Source organism: Giraffa tippelskirchi, chromosome 3 (assembly GCF_054371585.1).
Source record: "Giraffa tippelskirchi isolate mGirTip1 chromosome 3, T2T-mGirTip1v1.2.pri, whole genome shotgun sequence".
Classification (NCBI taxonomy): domain Eukaryota; kingdom Metazoa; phylum Chordata; class Mammalia; order Artiodactyla; family Giraffidae; genus Giraffa; species Giraffa tippelskirchi.
In genome coordinates, this window is record NC_137277.1 from 86,529,404 (window position 1) to 86,550,063 (window position 20,660).

General features: G+C 44.2%; 1 long non-coding RNA gene across 1 annotated transcript; it reads left to right on the plus strand.

Annotated features, from left to right (window-relative positions):
- Window positions 1–6,250: 6,250 nt before the first annotated feature.
- LOC145541409 (uncharacterized) lies at window positions 6,251–19,010 on the plus strand. The gene is made up of 2 exons (XR_014078986.1): window positions 6,251–6,337; window positions 18,481–19,010. It is a non-coding gene; the product is annotated as an uncharacterized LOC145541409 (long non-coding RNA).
- Window positions 19,011–20,660: the final 1,650 nt, after the last annotated feature.

Below are 20,660 nucleotides of genomic sequence, written 5' to 3' on the forward strand. Positions count from 1 at the left end.
CAAAAGAATGGAAATGGAAGCACTGCAAAGTAAATAGCTGCAAATTTCACAAGTGTCATTCACCATTGACAAAGATTGTCTTTAGACAACATAATAATCCACTACGACATTTATTCTGTCTATGGGATTATTACAGCACAATTTTACCTTTCCATCTTTCACTGTGCAGTATGATTTCTTTAATAGTCATTCTTTGTCTTTCCCAAGTTTTGGGGGTCAGACTAATTCAAATGATGACTTGGGGAAATTGAAGTGAGGGCTGTTGGCAGCCTAAAAAACCATGTGAGGACTCTCACGCCTTCAGCATCCCCACACAATTACAAGTCACTGCTTTCTAACCAGCCCTTTCCTTGGCATGACCTGGGATTATTTACTGTGCTCTGTCTCAGGCCTGGAATATTGCTCCCTCTACCCTTCTCCAACCAAAGTCCTAGTTCTTCCAGGAAGCCTTGCTTGACCACAGTAACTTACATGCTCTTTCTTTTTTAAACTCATATGGTGTAATTCAACAAGTGTTAATCAGGTCCCTGCTGTTGAGGTAGAAAGAACAGAGAACTATTCAACCTAATTCACTGGGCTGGGGGAAAGGGGGACACTAAGAAGAAATAAGAGATAAGGGAAGAGATAAGGATGTCACAGGATCTGATGCTGAGCCATGGTACAGTCAGTTTGTGTGTGAAGTTTAACTTCTCAGTCAGTTCAGTTCAGTCGCTCAGTCGTGTTTGACACTTTGTGACCCCATGAATCGCAGCACGCCAGGCCTCCCTGTCCATTACCAACTCCCGGAGTCTACCAAAACCCATGTCCATCGAGTCGGTGATGCCATCCAGCCATCTCATCCTCCGTCGTCCCCTTCTCCTCCTGCTCCCATTCCTTCCCAGCTTTAGGGTCTTTTCCAATGAGTCAACTCTTCGCATGAGGTAGCCAAAGGATTGGAGTTTCAGCTTCAACATCAGTCCTTCCAATGAACACCCAGGATTGATCTCCTTTAGGAGGGACTGGTTGGGTCTCCTTGCAGTCCAAGGGACTCTCAAGAGTCTTCTCCAACACCACAGTTCAAAAGCATCAATTCTTCAGTTGTCAGCTTTCTTCACCGTCCAACTCTCACATCCATACATGACTACTGGGAAAACCATAGCCTTGACTAGACGGACATTTGTCGTCAGAGTAATGTCTCTGCTTTTCAATATGCTATCTAGGTTGGTCATAACCTTCCTTCCAAGGAGTAAGCGTCTTTTAATTTCATGGCTGCAATCACCATCAGCAGTGATTTTGGAGCCCAGAAAAATAAAGTCTGACACTGTTTCCACTGTTTCCCCATCTATTTCCCATGAAGTGCTGGGACCAGATGCCATGATCTTAGTTTTCTGAATGTTGAGCTTTAAGCCAACTTTTTCACTCTCCTCTTTCACCTTCATCAAGAGGCTCTTTAGTTCTTCTTCACTTTCTGCCATAAGGGTGGTATCATCTGCATATCTGAGGTTATTGATATTTCTCCCGGAAATCTTGATTCCAGCTTGTGTTTCTTCCAGCCCAGCGTTTCTCATGATGTACTCTGCATATAAGTTAAATAAGCAGGGTGACAATATACAGCCTTGACGTACTGCTTTTCCTATTTGGAACCAGTCTGTTGTTCCATGTCCAGTTCTAACTGTTGCTTCCTGACCTGCATACAGGTTTCTCAAGAGACAGGTCAGATGGTCTGGTATTCCCATCTCTTTCAGAATTTTCCACAGTTTATTGTGATCCACACAGTCAAAGGCTTTGGCATAGTCAATAAAGCAGAAATAGATGTTTTTCTGGAACTCTCTTGCTTTTTTGATGATCCAGCAGATGTTGGCAATTTGATCTCTGGTTCCTCTGCCTTTTCTAAATCCAGCTTGAACATCTGGAAGTTCACGGTTCACGTATTGCTGAAGCCTGGCTTGGAGAATTTTGAGCGTTACTTTACTAGCGTGTGAGATGAGTGCAATTGTGTGGTAGTTTGAGCATTCTTTGGCATTGCCTTTCTTTGGGATTGGAATGAAAACTGACCTTTTCCAGAGGAGTTATCCCACGTCCAAGGAGCTGCGGCTGCGTGGGCACAGGAGGGCCGAGAGGAGTTACTCCACATTCAAGGTCAGGAGGGGCCGCCGTAAGTAGATACCCCTCGTCCGAGGAAGTTTAACTTCTAGAGATGGTTATTTCTGGTAGCAGTTGTAGGCTAGTGTCTACATGAGTCCTCTTCATTCAAAAACCACAGTGGGAGTAACCTAGAAGCCCCATTTCTAGCAAGTAGATGGGAGAAGACTTGTGCCATTACCATTTGGGTATGACACACATTACATGAATTTCGGGAATAGGCACAGGCTGATGAGGCCTGAAACTTACAAGCATGGGTTACACATAGATGACCAAGACTTCACCCTTGATGTCATGGAGCCTGTATTAGTCAGGATTCTCCAGGGAGACAGAACCAATAGGATATATATAGATACAAATGTATATAAGAGGAGATTTAGGAGAATTGGTTCACAGGATTATGGAGGCCAAGAAGTCCCATGAACTGGCATCTGCAAGCCAGAGAACCAGGAAAGCTTGTGATGTAACTCAGTCTTACTACAAAAGCCTGAGAACTAGGGGAGCCAAGGGAGTAAGGCCTAATCTGAATCTAAAGGCCCAAGAAGCAGAAGTGCCAATGTCCGAGGGCAGGAGAAGAGCGATGCCCCAGTTCAAACAGAGTAGATTTGCCCTTTCCCTGCTTTTTTGTCCCATCCAGGCCTTCAGTGGACTGGACGATATCCACCCACACTGGTGACAGTGATTGTTATTACCAGTTTGCTGATTCAAATGCTAATGCTAATCTCTTCTGAAAATACCTTTCAAAAATGATACCTATCCAAAAAATTATATTTTACAAGCTAAGTGGACATCCCTTAGCCCAGTCAAGGTGACATAAAATTAACCATCATAGAGACTGCAGCCATGAAATTAAAAGACGCTTGCCCCTTGGAAGAGAAGCTGTGACAAACCTAGGCAGCATATTAAAAAGCAGAGACATCACTTTGCTGACAAAGGTCCATATAGTCAAAGCTATGGTTTTTCCAGTAGTCATGTATGGATGTGAGAGTTGGAACATAAAGAAGGCTGAGAGCAGAAGAATTGATGTTTTTGAACTGTGATGCTGGAGAAGACTCTTGAGAGTCCCCTGGACAACAAGGAGATCAAAGCAGTCAATCCCAAAGGAAATCAACCCTGAATATTCATTGGCAGGATTGATGATGAAGCTGAAGCTCCAATACTTTGGCCACCTGATGCAAAGAGCTGATTCACTGAACAAGACCATGATGCTGGGAAAGATTGAGGACAGGAGGAGAAGGGGGTGACAAAGAATGAGACGGTTGGATGGCACCATCAACTCAACGGACATGAATCTGAGAAAATACCGGGAGATAGTAAAGGACACGGAAACCTGGCCTGCTGCAGTCCATGAAGTCACAGAGTCAGACATGACTTAGTGACTGAACAACAAGAGCCCCATCTCACAGGAAAGACTGACATGTAAAAAAATATGTTCTAAAACAGTACAAGACATTGGGTAGCACAAAAGAAAGAATGCGTAATTCTCTAAGAGAAAGCTTCCTGGTAGAAGCAAAGTTGTGAATAAAAAGTTTAACTGGTAGACAAGGAAGGCAAGACATCACAGGCAGAGGGATCCTCAAGAAGAAAGGCATCAAGAGGTGAAGTGTAGGATGCTCCAGGCCAGAGCTGTTATAAAGTATAAAGATAGCAGAAGTAGAAATTAAGAATGGAGAGAGGTATACAGAGATCAGATCATGGAGATCTTATATCTCAAAAAAGAACCAGTAGAGTTTCAAGGAAGAGAGAGGTAAAAAAGAATTTTCTTTTAAGAAAATTACTTTGGCAAAATGTGGAGGACATAGTGGGCTTCCCTGGTGGCTCAGACAGTAAAGAATCTGCTTGCATAGTAAACTCAGGAGAGGTTAGAGGCAGGCAGATCAGTTATGATGCTATTAGACTTGAACCGAAGCATTGGCAGTGGAAATAAAGAGAAGAATGTGGATTTGCAACGTCAAGAATGTAGAACGGGTTTACGGTAGGGGGAGATAATGAATACAGTTTGGTACATATTGAGTTTAAGATGCAGCAGGGCTACCCAGGTAGATATTTCCAATATAAGTTTTTGGAACTGGTGATGGTTTAGTCACTCGGTTGTGCCTGACTGTTTGCAACCCTATGGACAGTAGTCTGCCAGGCTCCTCTGTCGATGGGATTCTCCAGGCAAAAATACTGGAGTGGGTTGCCGTGTCCTCCTCTAAGGGATCTTTCCAACCCAGGGATGGAACCCCTGTCTTCTGCATTGCAAGCGGATTCTTTACCACTGAGCCACCAGGGAAGGCTTTGGACAGATGGTCCTAAAGTTAAAGAGAGAAGTCAGAGCCAGAGATAGAAATTTGGGAGTCTTATGCATCTACATGGATGGTAAAGCCATGGGCTTGGAGAAAATCAGTGAGGATAGAAGGTAGGGAGCAGAGTAGAAGGAACAGGAAAATGGAATCCTGGCAGGAATGGCACAATAGATTACATGGTATCTTGTAATATTTTCTGAATATTTCTCTTCCCAACTCAATTAAATTCTCCATGTTATCTTCTTCCTCTACTGTTAACCGCTCCCTCTCCTTTTATTGGGAGGAGGGGCATGCCTTGTGGCATGTGGAATCTTAGTTCCCCAACCAGGGTTCAAACCTGTGCCCCTGGTTTGCGGAAGTATGGAGTCTTAACCACTGGACCCCAGGGAAGGCCCACCTTCTCTCTTTTCAGCCTCCCCTGCATCCTTCCCCAGGCCACTGTGGACCTATTCAGTGTCTTGTGCAAGTTAGAAAAGTGCACATCCTCTGAGCACTTGGCTTGGCAAGCGGCTTTGGGTAAGTTAGAAAAAAGTACCCTTCCTTTGGTTTAAGACAGCTTTGTACCAGTACAGAGCTCAATAAGTAGAGCCAAGATTGATTCACCACCTTAATCTGGGTATTTGTGCAGCACCCTAACATTGCTCAAGCTTATGGGGGGCAGCCCTGGCCCCCATTCACCAAGATCTTCATAATAAGATTCCTAATAAGGCCCATAAGAGACACTTACAGATGACTCTTCAACTTCTTTGTGATTTAAAGTATTTTAAAGCAGTATTTTATTTCTTCCCTTTGTACCAGATTGTAATCTGACAAATTTTGCTAATAATGGCCCTTCCAAACTGGACCCCAGCTCTTAACAGCTAAGAAATAAAAACATCATGCTCATACGCATGCAGTTCTTGATCCTTGTCCCTGATTCTAGTGAAAAAAAAGGCCACAGAATCCTCCCTTTCAAAGGATGGCAGCTCTGAGATGCCAGTAACTTCATACTCTGTGGCTGTAACCTGGCCAGCTCCCAGCCACACGCCATGCCCACCCCATGTCTCTTTCAAGCCTTTCTTCAAAGCAGCTTCCTTCCTGCCTTTGTTCTCTGTTCTTTGGGAAGAGTCTCTTTAGGAACAATTGATTTATATTATTATTGAACAGAATTGAGAATTCTCTGTCCTTGAGATCCAATAGTCATCTTATCTAAACAGATTTATTTATGCCACATATCGGCATGCAGTGTGCACGGTACCTTTCAGGCAAGGTCCATGCCTCTGCAAGTGCTCCTCCATGTTTAAAATTATGGTATAAATAATTACAGGATTCATTTCACTGATATTATTAATAATAAATTTCTGTGAATTGCACTCTCAAATGCCTGGGGTGGTTTTGAATGAAAAAGAGATTAGAGAGAATGTCAAAGAAGAGAGAACATTGGAATTAGTAAGCTTTGAAATAAGAAAAAAAGAGAGGAAAAATAAGACTGTTTTCAGCTGCATGAAAGGAGTATTGAAGTTATCTAGACCAGTTAATTTTATTAAATTGTCATCCTCACATCTTGCACAAATAGAAGAAACTCACCCATAATCCTACTAGCCATCAAATTAAATTACTCTTATTTTTCTGAGTTCCCCTCTAATCTTTGTCACATGTATATATGGGTTCATAGTTTTAGTCACAGATCCTGCCTAGTTTCATCAGATTTCAAATATGAAATGAAATTCAAGTCAATAAGTATGAATTGAGCATTTATTATTACTTAAATCTCAGCCATGGGAAGGCTACCAGGCAACTGTTGCCCTATAGAGTTTAGAATCTCTGACATAGGTGTACCAGAGACAAAGGCAAGACAGGCTACAGAGGAGACAGCTACTAGGAAAGAATGCCAGCATGAGGAGTCAGGAGCCGTGGGTTCTGATTATTTCAACCAGCTATGATCTTAGGCAAGTCTACCTCTCTGGTTGCTTCATTTTCCTCACCTGCAAAATGAAGGGATTGTACTAGATCAATAGTTTTAAGCTCTATTCCTCAAAAGGCTGCAAGAATATGTTGGGGCAGGAGGTGTGATGTCTGCCCACCTTCCTGCAATCAGAGCAGCTCCATCTTTGTCTACTTTTTATGCCGATGTGTCAGACAACAAGACAGATCATGTGCATTCAGAGTTCTCTCAGAAATGCAAGGACATAGAGTCACTCTGATTATCAACAGTATAAACAGCCAGGGTTCAGAGAAGGGGGAGCTCAAGGAAGGCAGGAGAAGAATGGGAAAGGGTCATGGAGGAGCCAGGGTTTGGATGGTCCTTGAAGGAAGTTGGTACAGAGGGTTTCCAACCTACAACAGTTCAGCTTACAATATTTTGACTTTACAGTGGTGCAAAAGCACTGTGCATTAGGTAGAACTCATACTTCAAATTTTGAATTTTGATCTTTTCCTGGGGAGCAATTTGTGGCAGCAAGCTGCACTCCCAGTCAGCCATGCAATCACAAGGGTAAACAACCAATATATGTATGGTCACTCTGTACCCAGTCAACCATTCTATTTTTCACCTTTAATACAGTACTGAATAAGTTACATGAGATATTTAACACTTTATTATAAAATAGGCTTTGTGTTAGGTGATTTTGCCCAGTTGTAGGCTAATGTGTGTGTTCTGAGCACATTTAACGTAGGCTAGGCTAAGCTATGATGCTTGGTAGGTTAGGTGTATTAAATGCATTTTCAACTAACAATATTTTCAACATCCTATGGGTTTATCAGGATGTGATCCCATCAAAAGTCAAGGAAGACCTGTACTTGGAAAGGCAGAGGAAAGAGGTGAACAAAGAACATATTTCAGGGAAGGCATAGTGGTATGTTCAAGTCCCGAAAAGACAAGCGCACTTGGGCTGGAGCTGGGCCTGGAGAGCAGAGGAAAAGTCTATGGAGTAGGATAGAAAGAAGGGCATGCATGCTTGAAGGAAAGCAGTAAATATAAGGCTGACAAAGTAAACTTTGGATTACTTTGTAAGATCTCCTGAAGATTTCTGAGCAAGAGAATGACATGCTGAAATTGGTGCGTAAGGAAGATTAGTTTGTCAGGTTTTCAAAGAGCAAGCATTTCTTGATGCTTATGAGGTGTCTGCAGGCACTGAGAATACAAAGCTGGAGAAGACAGCGGCTGCCCTTGAGGAGTCTAGCAGAGGGGAATGCAGAATGGGTTGAACAGCGGAGAGCAAGAGTTGGGGCTGGATTAAGGAAGAAAAATTAGGGCAGCGAAAGGGGGAAAGAGGAAGAGATGAGAGACCCTACAAAGTAAACATAAACCGGACTTGATGGCTGGCTGAATAATGTAACTTGAAGAAAGTGAAAGTGTTAGTCGCTCGGTTGTGTCCAACTCTGCGATCCCATGGACTGCAGCCTGCCAGGCTCCTCTGTCCATGGAATCCTTCAGGTCAGAATACTGGAGTGGGTTACCATTTCCTTCTCCAGGGGACTTTACCGACCCAGGGATTGAACCCAGGTCTCCTGCAGTGCAGGCAGGTCCTTTACCATTACAGCCACTAGGGAAAGCCTAATATAACTCAAAGAGAAGAATAAATACTAACCAAACTTTTTAATCCTGAAGCTTGAGAGTAGCTTCTTCTTTTGGAGCCACCGGTAGACCCTCTTTCCCAGCCTGCCTTGCAGCTGAGTATACCACAGAGGAAAGACTGTGAACAGAAGTAATGTGTCCCCCAGCTGGGTCTGGCCCATAAAAATCGCCCACCTGTGTTTCTCCCTCCTTCCCATCCTCCTGATAAATGGAGAGGGCTCTGAGGCTGAAGGGGAGGTCAGATCCACAAGACTGAAGAAAGCCTATGTGAAAGTCTGCCTGCCAAACAGAAGCACCACCTGGGCTTCACATGGCTCACTGTGGTAAGCTACTGACATGCTGGCATCATTTTTTTACCTCTATTAACTTATCCTGAGACCAAAACAACAGTCATGTCATTTTAACAACAAATATAGGAAGTCGAGATGGACTTAGAGGGTGAGATAATAAATTCAGTGTTTCATTTAGGGTTCTTTTGCTTTGAGATACTATTAAATCTGAGCTAAACTAACTTTTAAAGGGAGATAAAGGAGTTATTGATAACACTTCCAACTTTCAGTATAGCTTAGAAGGAAAGGAAGCCTTTCCTACAAGGTTATGAGCCTCACTTTGATTGGTCCAGCTTAAGTCATATGCCCCACCTGAGAACCAATAATAAAAGTGCTCCTTGTCTTGAGCAGAGTGGCTCTGTACTTGGAAAATGATCAACTCTACCCAGAGCAAGGGTGAGGGAGATTCCCCAGAGGGAAAGCAGGATACCACTACTACAGAAGGGGAAATGGATGTCTGATGTTAAAAAGCCGTAGAAGTGCTTTACTTTCTGTTACAGACATGCCTAATTATTTGGACTGTCCAAAAAGAAAGGATATGAAGTATGAAATTGAAACCTAGATAGAACTGATACAAAGTTTAGTCCGGGCTGCGTGAATAAGAGATTTCCTTCCTTTTTTCTGACTCCGTAAATCAGAGAACATTAAAGGTAGAAAAAACAAAAAGTTCCTTTTGGGGGTCTCATTTGATAACAGTGGCTTCACTGTGTCCCTTACCTGTCTTTTCTACTGAGTCTCTAACTGAGAAGTTAGGAAAGTAACATATTTTAGGGACACAGGTAAGGAATACAAAAAGAGATAATATATAATATTGAAAAGTATTTTGCAAACCTCACACTCCCATAGCCTTTTTTAAAATGCTGACTTTTAGACTCAGTTGATGAGGGCTGCTGAGTTGGGTTGCACAACCCCAGGACCAGCTTTCATTGAGAATTCAGATAACATGAAAACAGTGCCCCCTGGAGTTGTACATTAAACCAGCACTGGATTTAGGAATTTTCTTTACATAAGAAAAGTGTTTACCTGGACACAAAGAATATGACCAACTATGATCTGAACCCGGCTTCTACAGCTCGGGAACATTCTAAAGCTTTCCCCATACTTTTATAAAGTGCTTGATCTTACTTCAAACATTTACAGAGTGTATCCTACTTACTTCTGGATCATACTACGTCCCCTGGATATTTCATGCCCCTCAACTCCTCTCCTGCATCTGAGTCTGCCATCTTGGTTCCACCCTCTGTGGATCACTACAAAAATTTGCCTTAAACCAAGCATCTTATGAGCTTAAGAACTTAACTTAAGATTTAAGGTTGTCACGGAGGAAAAATTATATCATATGGCAGACAGTAAAAATAAAATCCCCATTTGATTTTTCTGTTCTCTGCACAAACTCCTCTTTATAAGCCTCTCCTTATGAACTCAAAACCGCAAATTTATTTTGACCCTTTCCCATAAAGCTTTTCCTAAATCTTTCCCTGCTCCAGTCAGTATTTCAGTATCTTCTATCCAGACTCCCTTTATAACAGAACCATGCCATCCTAATTATTGTAACTTTAAAATAAGTGCTGAAATTAAGTCATGTAAAGCTTCCAACTTTGTTTTTCTTTTCAGTATTGCTTTGACTATTCTAGCTGCTTTAGATTTCCATTTTCAGTTTGTCATTTCCTACCAAAAATATCTGGGGAGAAATGACATCTTAACAAAATTATGTTTCTAATCCACGCACAAAGGATATTTCTCTCCATTTACTTAGGTCTTTTAAAGTTTCAGCAATAGTTTGTTATTTTCAATGCTCAGGCCATATGCTAAATTTAACCCTAAGAATTTCATACTTTATGCTGTTATTTACATTTTAAAGTTTCAGTCTAATTGTATATAGCTATCATATAGAAATACAGTTGTTTTTTATATGTTGACCTTGTACCCTGCAACCTTGCTAAATAGGATGCAAAATGATATAGTCATGTTGGAAACAGTTTGGCAGTTTCTTATCGAGTTAAACATACACTTACCATATGACATAGAAGCTTCACTTTAAGGAAATGGAAACACGTCGTCACAAAGATGGGTATGCAAATGTTCATAACAAACAAAACTAGAAACAATCCAAATATCCATCAACAGGTGCGTAAATAAACAAATCGTGATATATCCCTACGAAAGAACATTATTCAGTGATAAAAAGGAATCAACTAGTAATACACGCAGCAACATGGATGAATCTCATGGATGAATTTGAAAATTGTCCGCAAAAGGAGGCAGACAAAAGAATATTATACGACTCCATTTATATAAAACTCTGGGAACTACAAATTTAATATATAATGACAGGAAGTAGATCAGTGTTTGCCTAGAGCAAGGGTTAACAGTAAGAATAACTGGGAAGGGGCACAAGGGAACATTTTGGAAAGATACAAAAGTTCTGTGTCTCAATGGTGATGACTACAATGTTACTTCCCCTTCGTGGATCACAGCTTTGTCATGGTGAAGGGGCTTGCGTAACTCAATAAAGCTATGAGCCATGCCATGCAGGGCCACCTAAAACGGAGGGGTCATTGTGGAGAGTTCTGACAAACTGCGGCCCGCTGGAGGAGGGAATGTGAGACCACTCCAGTATTCTTGCTGTAAGAACCCCATGAACAGTATGAAAAGGTAAAAAGATATGACTCCAAAAGATGAGCCCCCCAGGTTGGAAGGTGTCCAATATGCTACTGGGGAAGACGAGAGGGCATTTACTAGTAGCTCCAGAACTTCTGGGCCAAAGCAGAAACGACGCTCAGTTGTGGCTGGTGGTGAAAGTAAAGTCCGATGCTGTAAAGAAGAGTACTGCATAGGAGCCTGGAATGTTAGGTCCAAGGAGAAGAAGTGACAGATTTTATTCTCTTGGGCTCCAAAATCACTGTGGATGGTGACTGCAGCCACGAAATTAAAAGACATTTGCTCCATGGAAGGAAAGCTATGACAAACCTAGATAGCATATTAAAAAGCAGAGACATCACTTTGCTGACAAAGATCTGTATAGTCAAAGCTATGGTTTTTCCAGTAGTCATGTATTGATGTGAGAGTCAGACCATAAAGAAGGCTGAGCACTGAAGAGGTGATGCTTTCAAATTGCAGTGCTAGAGAAGACTCTTGAGAGTCCCTTGGACAGCAAGGAGATCAAACCAGTCAATCCTAAAGGAAATCAACCCTGAATATTCACTGGAAGGACTGATGTTGAAGTTGACGCTCCAATATTTTAGCCACCTGATGTGTAGAGCCAACTCATTGGAAAAGACCCTGATGCTGGGAAAGACTGAAAGCAAAAGAAGAGGGCAGCAGAAGATGAGATGGCTAGATAGCATCACCAACTCAATGGACAAGGATTTGAGCAAGCTCCGGGAGATAGTGAAGGACAGGGAAGCCTAAAGTAATGCAATCCATGGGGTCACAAAGAGTCGGAGACGACTTAGAGATGGAACAACAACAACAAAATGCTATTTACATTAGTCAAAACTCACTAAATTGAGCATCAAAATGAACGCATCTCTTGTATGTACGTTATACCTCTTTCTTGAGAAACTGAAACTGCTCAGACTTTTAGAAAGCAAAAAGCATATATGCACCAAGAAACATCTGAACTTCAAGGACATAGCAAATAGGACAGAAAAGAGGAATTCTTTCCTAAATTGATTGTTACCTCTACACACAGTGTTGACCAGTAGAACTTTCTGCTCTGTCTGATATAGTAGCCATTAGGTATATATGGCTATTAAGCTCTTTAAATGGGGTGGTACAAATGAGGAACTGAATTTTACATTTTATTTAATTTTAATTAATTAGGATATAAATTTTAACAGCCCCCTGTGGTTAGTGGCACATACTGGACATCCAGGGTAAGGAGTGAATTTCCTATGTCTCTGTGTGCCTGTTAATTCATCTCAGACCTAGTAGTAGCTCTTCAATAAAGATAGAAAAAGGAAAAAATGAAATTAAACAGGATCCAAATAACCATATGTTCACTGTAGCTGTACCAAATGGCAGAGTGGACAGAACACCAGACGTGGTCCTTAGGGTTCCTCTTCTGTTAAAATTCAGCTTTTACTTACTGTAGACCTCACACTGCCCTTGAGGCTAAAATGAGAAATGCAAGTAGGAAGACTAACCTTAAGCTGCAGAGCAGTGTGCAAAAGGAAGGTGCTGGATGCATTAACAATATGGTGGCCGCATCTGGGGCCACCAAGGGATGTTCCACGGCAGGATCAAGAGGGTAACGCTCAGGCCTTCCTGGAGTCACAGGAAGAGACTGCGTGTATACCTTGGTTCCAGCCTAGCTTTGACATGCTAATACTGCAATCTCCAAGGAATGCAAACCACCTGCGCCTCAATAACCTTTCGATTTACATACACACGCGTGACCTTCCCTATCCTAGGGCCACTCTACCAGTATTGATCGCTGGTTTGCAGGGGAGCGCGCTCTGCATAGGAAATGATGGTGGCGCGGCGGCGGCGGCGGCCTGGGGGGATGAAAGCTCTGGCGCTCACTACCGGCAAAGGAAAGCGAGCCCCACCTTGAATGACAAGCCCCGCCGGACGCGGGAACAGAACATGGAGTCCTTGTTTGCACTCTCCGTGGTTCAAAAGTTGTCCCGCTATCTCCAGGAACTGTTCCCTCCTCCCTCCACGGCTGTCTTTTGTCTTTGAAAGCCCCGAGACCGACAGTTGGATTACTATCTGTGCGTGCAGGTGTTGTTGAAGAGACCAATTTGTGAACAATGGCCCTTCCCACGTTGTCCAAACAGAAAGACTGCGCCGCAGCTGTTATTTGCAGAACCTGTCACTGTTCGCCGCGCTGCCGCGGAGCCTCCAGCTGTCCCGGAGCGCGCTGCGCCCCGCGCCGCCCACCGCTGACAGCACCCCCCCGGCCGTCCCCGCGCCGCCGCCCACCGCCCACCGCCGCCGACGGTGAGATGTGCCCGGTTCCACCACCCGCCCGGCAATGCGCGCCCGGCAGCCTGGCCGTGGGCTCGGCCTTCCTCCTGGCCCGGTTTCCAAAGCTCTCTCCTGGGGATCCTCCCTTCCCATTCCGTACTCATCATCGGGGCACGAAAACCGAATCCACGGGTGGAGTTGTTTAGCCAGGCTGCTAGAACACGAGTTTAAAGAACAAATCTTTATTTGGGCATTGATTTTAAAGATGTGACCCAAAGTTAGGTGCAGGTCTCCTTGCCCTGTAACATCTGGACGAAATTGTCTTGAACCCACCAATTCTATAGTCCAGGACGGTCCAAAGACCTCTCCCCTAGAGTCCTGCTAATTCCCCTGGGGTCTGAGGTCCTCCTGCTGCCGGAATCTGCGGCCATTCTTTAGTTCCTCCACCTACCCTAAAGCCAAATGCCCTTCCACTGGTTCCCAAAATAAATCTGCTGGCGTGAAGCAGTTCCTGAGAGGTTTCACTGAAAACAAGGAGGAGGTTTCCACAAGAAGAAGGGTCACTTCTCGAAGGACACTCTCAACCATTCTCCCCACCCCCTTCCCATGGCGACATCCCTTATGTTTGCACCCTGAGAGCTCCAAACTCCTCTCTCCCTACTGTATACACAGTCACTCTCCATCCCCAGACCCTTCCCCCAGACTTCACTACCCAGTTTCTACCAAGGGCCATCCAGTGTCAGGGCTCCCTCTCCTTCAGGGAAGAAGCACTGTTTTCTTCCTGGTACAAAGACCTTCAGTTCCCGCTGGTGTCCTGCTGGCGTCAGCATGTCTGCTGGGCTGCCAGTTTGTCAAAAAAGTTCACTGGCCTCCAGCACTCCACTTTTTCATGACAGGACAATTCACATGGACTGGATGGCTGGCTCTACAAGGAGCAGGATTTTGTAAATAGCTTTCAGTCCTGAAATTCCAACAACAATCTTAAAAACATCAATTGCTGATTCTTGCAGGATGCAGCTGCCATGCTTGCTAGGCAATATATACTTAGATTGACATATTTTACAAGCTAAGCTAAATTCAAACTGACTAGCCTTTTCCAAGTCCCTGACAGGTGACTCCAGTGTTCTGAAAGCCTGTCCATACATCTGTGTACCCATTTCAAGATTACAGACATGAGCGTATAGTATTTCCTAGGTTATGGTACTATAGATATCTTATAGTAAAGAATATTTTGAGTCTGAGCTGAAAATATTTCCTAAATTTCTTCCGATACCAATTTCTAAGACCTCTGCCATTCTCAAGAATAGAGCTATAAAATAAGTTGAATAGTCCTGGACCTCTTCTTAACCACATTTTATGCTAATGGAAATGTACTCTAAAATGACCAGTAACCTTAAGCCCAGTTTCCTAATTTGTGGTTAAAATTTTTAAATGTATGTTAGATGCATAAAATATAATTCCTTCTCCCTTCACTTTTACCCAAGAGACAAAGACCAATCAAAAAGAATGTTTTTAATCCTGATCTTAGATAACATATCCTGGTTTGTTCTGGATTTTTAAGGGTCTGAAGGAAAAGGAAATTTTTTGAAAGAAAGTTGAAATCTGCTTCCCAGAGAGAACATTAAAATTCAAGAGGTTTCCATTTCGAAAGGCTCTAGAATTTTGTCTACTGCCCTTGAATTCCATAACAGAGGCAACAAAGTAGATTCCCACAAGGGAGGGAGTGGGGCCTGCTGAACGCAAAGTGAAACTCATGTGATTCAAAGTGGTCCGGTCCTCACTGAGCAGCAGTGGTTGCTTCAAACAGCAGCAAGCCTGCGCCTGCACCAATGTTCTAGGTTGGATAAGTGGCTGGCACCCAGACACTGTCTCCAGGGCAGGGTTAAGATGTCACTGCCGCCCTGGGGAGGAGAGCAGTTCTGTGCATGTTAACAAGCTCTGAGGAAGAAGGCAATCCACTTGGCTCAGCACCACATTAAGACTGGGGAAATACGAACTGGGCAAATATTTATCTTTGGGGACCTCCAAGAGACCGCTAGGGGGAGGAAAATAAATCTCTACACATGTTTACTCATAATGATTTCCAACAGGCCCATCTACATACAAGTCCAACATTTCATTAAACAGACTTCTTCAATGTCTGCCACACTGGGTAAATACGTTATAAATAAAGGCACAGACCCTCTTTTCAGGGTGCGTGGAGGCGTAATGTTTGAGTACATGATACCCATCTCCCAAACCAATCCCTTCTCTGGGGGCCTAGGAAGCAAAGAGTTTGCTGAAGGATTTAATTTCCTTTTTTCGATAGAGTTGTTTATGGAGCAACTTCCATTTGAAGGAGCATATGCTCATTTTCACAGTTTTGGAAAAACAGAAATTTGAAAGAAGGGGAGATAAAAAAACAGTATAAGGGTTGCTCACCCTTGATCTATCCAAGGAAACTCAAGAACATTCATTGAACATGATTTTAAAAATGAGTTCCACAGGGCCTGTTTCCTCATCTGGCGGGAACAACAAAGCTAATGTTGGACTCCAAGTTTGAGTGCAAGAAGAAAAGGAGCATGACGTCAGACCACTTTCCCACAGCAAGGCCCCAGGTGATGCTGAGAAGGCACTTGCTTTTGGACAAGGCTCTGGCATGTCCACACACACACACACACACACACACACACACACAATGGCTTGATGTAAAGAAAGCAGGGAAATCACTCTCCGGGCTACAGATTCTCCTATGTTATTAGTCACCCTTCCCTCCTCCTGCCAGTTCTCACCGGCAGCTGGGCTGGGCAATGACTCAGGAAGCCAGGCACTGGGAAGAAGCTAGCTCACCACCATGGCTTAAGAAAATACTGAGGCCTTTTCAAGTATGTGTATTAGTGGCACTCAGTCATGTCAGAATCTCTGTGACCCCATGGACAATAGTCCGCCAGGCTCTTCTGTCCATAGGATTCTCCAGGCAAGAATACTGGAGTGGGTTACCATTTCCTTCTCCAGGGGATCTTCCTGACCCAGGGATTGAACCCGGGTCTCCTGAATTTCAGACTGATTCTTTACCATCTGAGACACCAGGGAAGCCCTTTTCGAGTATAATTAACTCATAAAGAACTTACTAGTGGTCAGAAGAGGGAAGAAGGGGGCCAATCAAGGGTACAGGTGTGTTTGAGGGCAAAGTGGGAGATGAAAGGCATGTGGACAATAGTTAGTAGAAAAGTGATAGCCCCTATTTTTATAAACATGGCTCATGTAAACTAGCAAATGACATTCTGATAACTTGTGCACACTTCTTCATGAACATTCTGCCATGGGGAGATCTGAGTTCAGCAAAGCACCACCCTGCCCCCCCCCCGCCCCGAACTCACTGATGAAACCAAGTCCCATTAGCACTGCATATTACTTAGTGGGAGCAGCTTTGCGGAGTAGAACAGAATCTCTGGAAGGGGCGGTTGAGAGCAACAGCATGAAACTCAGACCTGAGCCAAAGTAAGAGCTGAGTACCAAGACACACCACAGCCAGACGGAGGAAAAACGGTGCCAAACCACAGTGTCTTCAGCCCTAAAAGCATTTCCATTGAGCATGGTGGTTCCTTTCTCTGTGTATGGTATCTAATTTGGCCATCATGAGTGATAACACCAAAGGAAACACAACCTAAACACATCTGATTGTGTTTGGGGGTAGCACTGGGTCTGCTCTTTTTTCTTTGGACATAAAGCAAAATGTCTCTACCCTCCGTCTTCACTACTCCGGAAGCAGGGCAACAGCTTGCTCTCATCTAACCCCATAGTGATCACATTATAGACGCCTGCCACCCTGACCCTTCCTGGCCCTCCCTGTCACAGCTGGCTGCTCACACCGGCCATGATGATATGATTGCAGCTCCAAAAGTGGAACATTGGGGAGGATAACAACCTCAGATTCTCAACACTCAATCACACGCTCCCCAGCCTGATGTTCCAGACTATAGCACTCCCATCTACATGACTTGCATCTGATTTATGGAACAAACCCTACTGCTTCTGGCTCTTATTCGGCCCCACATACAAAGGAATGAGTAAAAGCTGTTTTCTCCACAGCAGTATCTCGCCTCCTTGGCAGGTGGAGAGGATGATATATGGAATAACTGGCATCTCCTCCTCCTCCTTGGAAAAGGATTCAGCACATACCAGCCCCATCAGCCAACCCACCAGCCAGCTGACTCTCCGGGGGCCTCGGAGGGCCGAGCAACAAGGCTGGCCCCAGCTGCCAGTTCCAGGAGAATAAGCCACTGCGTTGGTTCTGCCCTCTCCTGGAGCCCAAATCCCCAGGCAGCCTCAGCCTCCAAGCCCATGATCTATGCTCCAGATCCCCATAAAAGCCTCTCCCATTGTTATGTGTAATCAACTAAAACGTCACTGGAACTTTCTCTTAAGGCCCTTTCTAAAAGCCTATCTGTCCTACTAAAGCCTCCCCTTAATCTACCCATGTTTCCTCTATGCATGTGTGCTAAGTCACTTCAGTCATGTCCTACTCTTTGTGACCCTATGATTCTGGGAAAGATTGAGGGCAAGAGAAGGGGGCGACAGAGGACAAGATGGCTGGATGGCATCATCGACTGAGTTTGAGCAAACTCCAGAAGATAGTGAAGGACAGGGAAGCAGGCGTGTTGCAATCCATGGGGTCGCAAAGAGTCGGTCATGACCCAGTGACTGGACAACAATGGAGAAGTTTAGAGTTAGAGCTCACGAAATCATGAGGAGCCCTAGAACCCCATCCCCACCTTGAAGTTGCAGCTTGACAGCCCAAGTACAGCCATTGCTTATGATGCCAAGATACCCCAGAGTCCTTCTAGAAGTAGCTTCAGAGGCCAGTTGACCAGCTTTTTGCTATCACAAAGACAGCCCATTTCCCTGGCGCATGGCAATATTTAAGTAAGAAGATCATTCTGACAAACATGGTGGCCCAGGGCAGACTAAACTGTTGTGTGGCTGTAGCAATAAGCACTGCCATTAATTTAGCATCTACCAAATCATACACACTATCTAGATAGCCTTGACTATACTGTCTCATTGAACCCACCCCACAACCTTGTGAGGTTAAGTATCACTCCCCACTGCATTTTAGAGGTGAGGAAACTGAGCCTCAGGCCCAAGATCCAACAACGAGCAAGCAGTGGTCCCAGGCTCTGAACCCAGTTCTGCCTGACTGTCAATCTCCCCTGTTGCTGCCGCCTGCCGTGTATCTCCCAAGTACGCTATCTTCATGCTAATTTCTGATTTCACTCCCTGTTGTTACTAGCCTTTACAACGACAGCAAGACGTTTTGGTGCCATCCCTCGGCGGGAAGCATGAGCATCATTTCCCAGCTTAGAATAACAGCTCACTGCACCAACAGATGACGCGGTGCCAGGCCATCAGAGAACTGGTCGTAGCCAGTGGAGGCCAGTCTGAGAAGGGGAGATTTTCACGGCCCACTGAGGAAAGAATGCAGAGGTGCTCTTAATCAGGGGATCCGCTCCTTTCTGGTTCCATATAGCTTTCTGTTACTTAGCAGACTTGTTGGGGAGGGAACTCTTTGGTGTCACTCTCTCATCACAAGCCACCATGGAAAAATCTCCAGGAAATGAACCCCACTATCTTCCTGGCATTTGCTACCTTGCTCCAGCTCAGGTATTTTTTACTGTATGTCCCATGCCATATTTGTGCATACTTTTTTCTTAAAAAATCATTTGTTGCTTATCTGAAATTCAAATGTAACCAGGGTCTTGTATTTTACCTTGTATTTTAAAAAAAATAAGCATGCTAATAAAGGTCAAAAACTATCACACAGATGGTGACTGGAACATAACCAAGGCAGGTAGGCCCTGAATTAAGACCCAGAGAATCCTTACCGCACCCACACACAGAGCCCTCCCTTGGGGCCTGATGAGAGTATCTTCTGACCAGGAAAGGCTTAAGCTAAGCAGTTGAAACCCCTAAGTACCCAAAGAGAAGTAGATGAGTCAATATTACATTGAGCCCTTTGGATGCAAATACACAGTTCCTTTCTCCTTTCCTGTTGAGGGAAAGTGTCCATGTAAATTCTCCTTTGCTAGAGACAGGAAAACCCCTTCCATCTCCCACACTAGCACATTTTTAACAAAGCAGCTAAGATCTCACCAGCTGAAACTCCTCTTTCACAAAGATCTGCTTGGAGGAACAGATGGGAAGAATGGCAGTTACACAGCCAAAAAAAATTACACTGGATGCCAGAGCAAGTTCACACTCGTAACCACCAGTTCCGTCCAATGTTTTCATTTTTCAAGTGCAAGCATGTTGTTGAAATCTAGATGCCATTTCAAAATGAGATTCTGACAGAGCAGCAAGGGGGGTTCACTAGCACCGAATTCTTTCCTTCTTTGCTGCTCTACAGCAAAACAAACCTCAGTGTCTCTATCACCTTCTATGGAAAGCCTGTTCTATTCTCCCTGAGAAATCCAATGCCCAACCAACCAGGAGAGCAGCTTCCCCAAGTTCCTGTCATAGTTCCGAAATTCTGTTTTCTGCATGGCCTCTCCAACCTGGTTCTTATCACTAAGTTATCTGGACCACACACCCACAAAAGGCAACACCTGGTTTTGCAAGAACTTAGGACCAATGGCCTGAACCCGGCTTCCTCTGGACAAGCCCACCCCCCCCCCCCGCAGGCTACCCACATCTGTGCCAGGCAGTCCCTTTCAGCTTCCTAACAGCCTCCTTCAGTGCATCTGAGCTCCAGGCCTGGGGCAAGACCAGGGTGACCTGTGACCTTCACTAACCCTAAAGTAGTTTCAGTTATTTTTCTCTGGGTCTAGGGCTGGTGGTTCCCGAAGGGGCAGCAAGCCTGCCCCTCAGGAGGAGCCTATCCAGGAAGATAGGAACAAGACTCTCCAGGAGGATGTTTTATTCAAAAAAGCAAAATTAGTAGCATGCCATTTTATACTGGAAAACTTTATTATTTTTGCAACACAAACTATAGAAAAGAAAGGGCAAACATTTACAGGGATCAATGTTTCACATTTTGTAGTAACAATAGTAGCTAATATTTGAGAGCTGCCTAACACAAGGCACTATGCTGAGCATTTTACAAGCATTATTTGGTTTACTCCCCAGCCATCCCATAAGGCAGTACCATCATCATCCCCTCAGGCCTCTTGGGCCCCCTGGCTCCTCAGCCAAGTAAGGAGACCAAGGCATGTCCCAGTGAGGGGGCAAGGCTACAAATGAATCCCCACGTCTTATCAGAGTAAACCCTCACCATCACTCCATACCATATTCAAGGACCAACTCATGTTTAGCCATTGCCTCAGACACCACTGGCTCGCTCTCCTGCTGCAGGGACCTGAGACTACACTGAGAATCAGGAAAAACAACTATAAAATCAGTTATTACTGTGTCATTTCCAACAGCCTACTAGACCATACACATGCTGCAGAGTGTCTATAAGATAAAACTAATAAA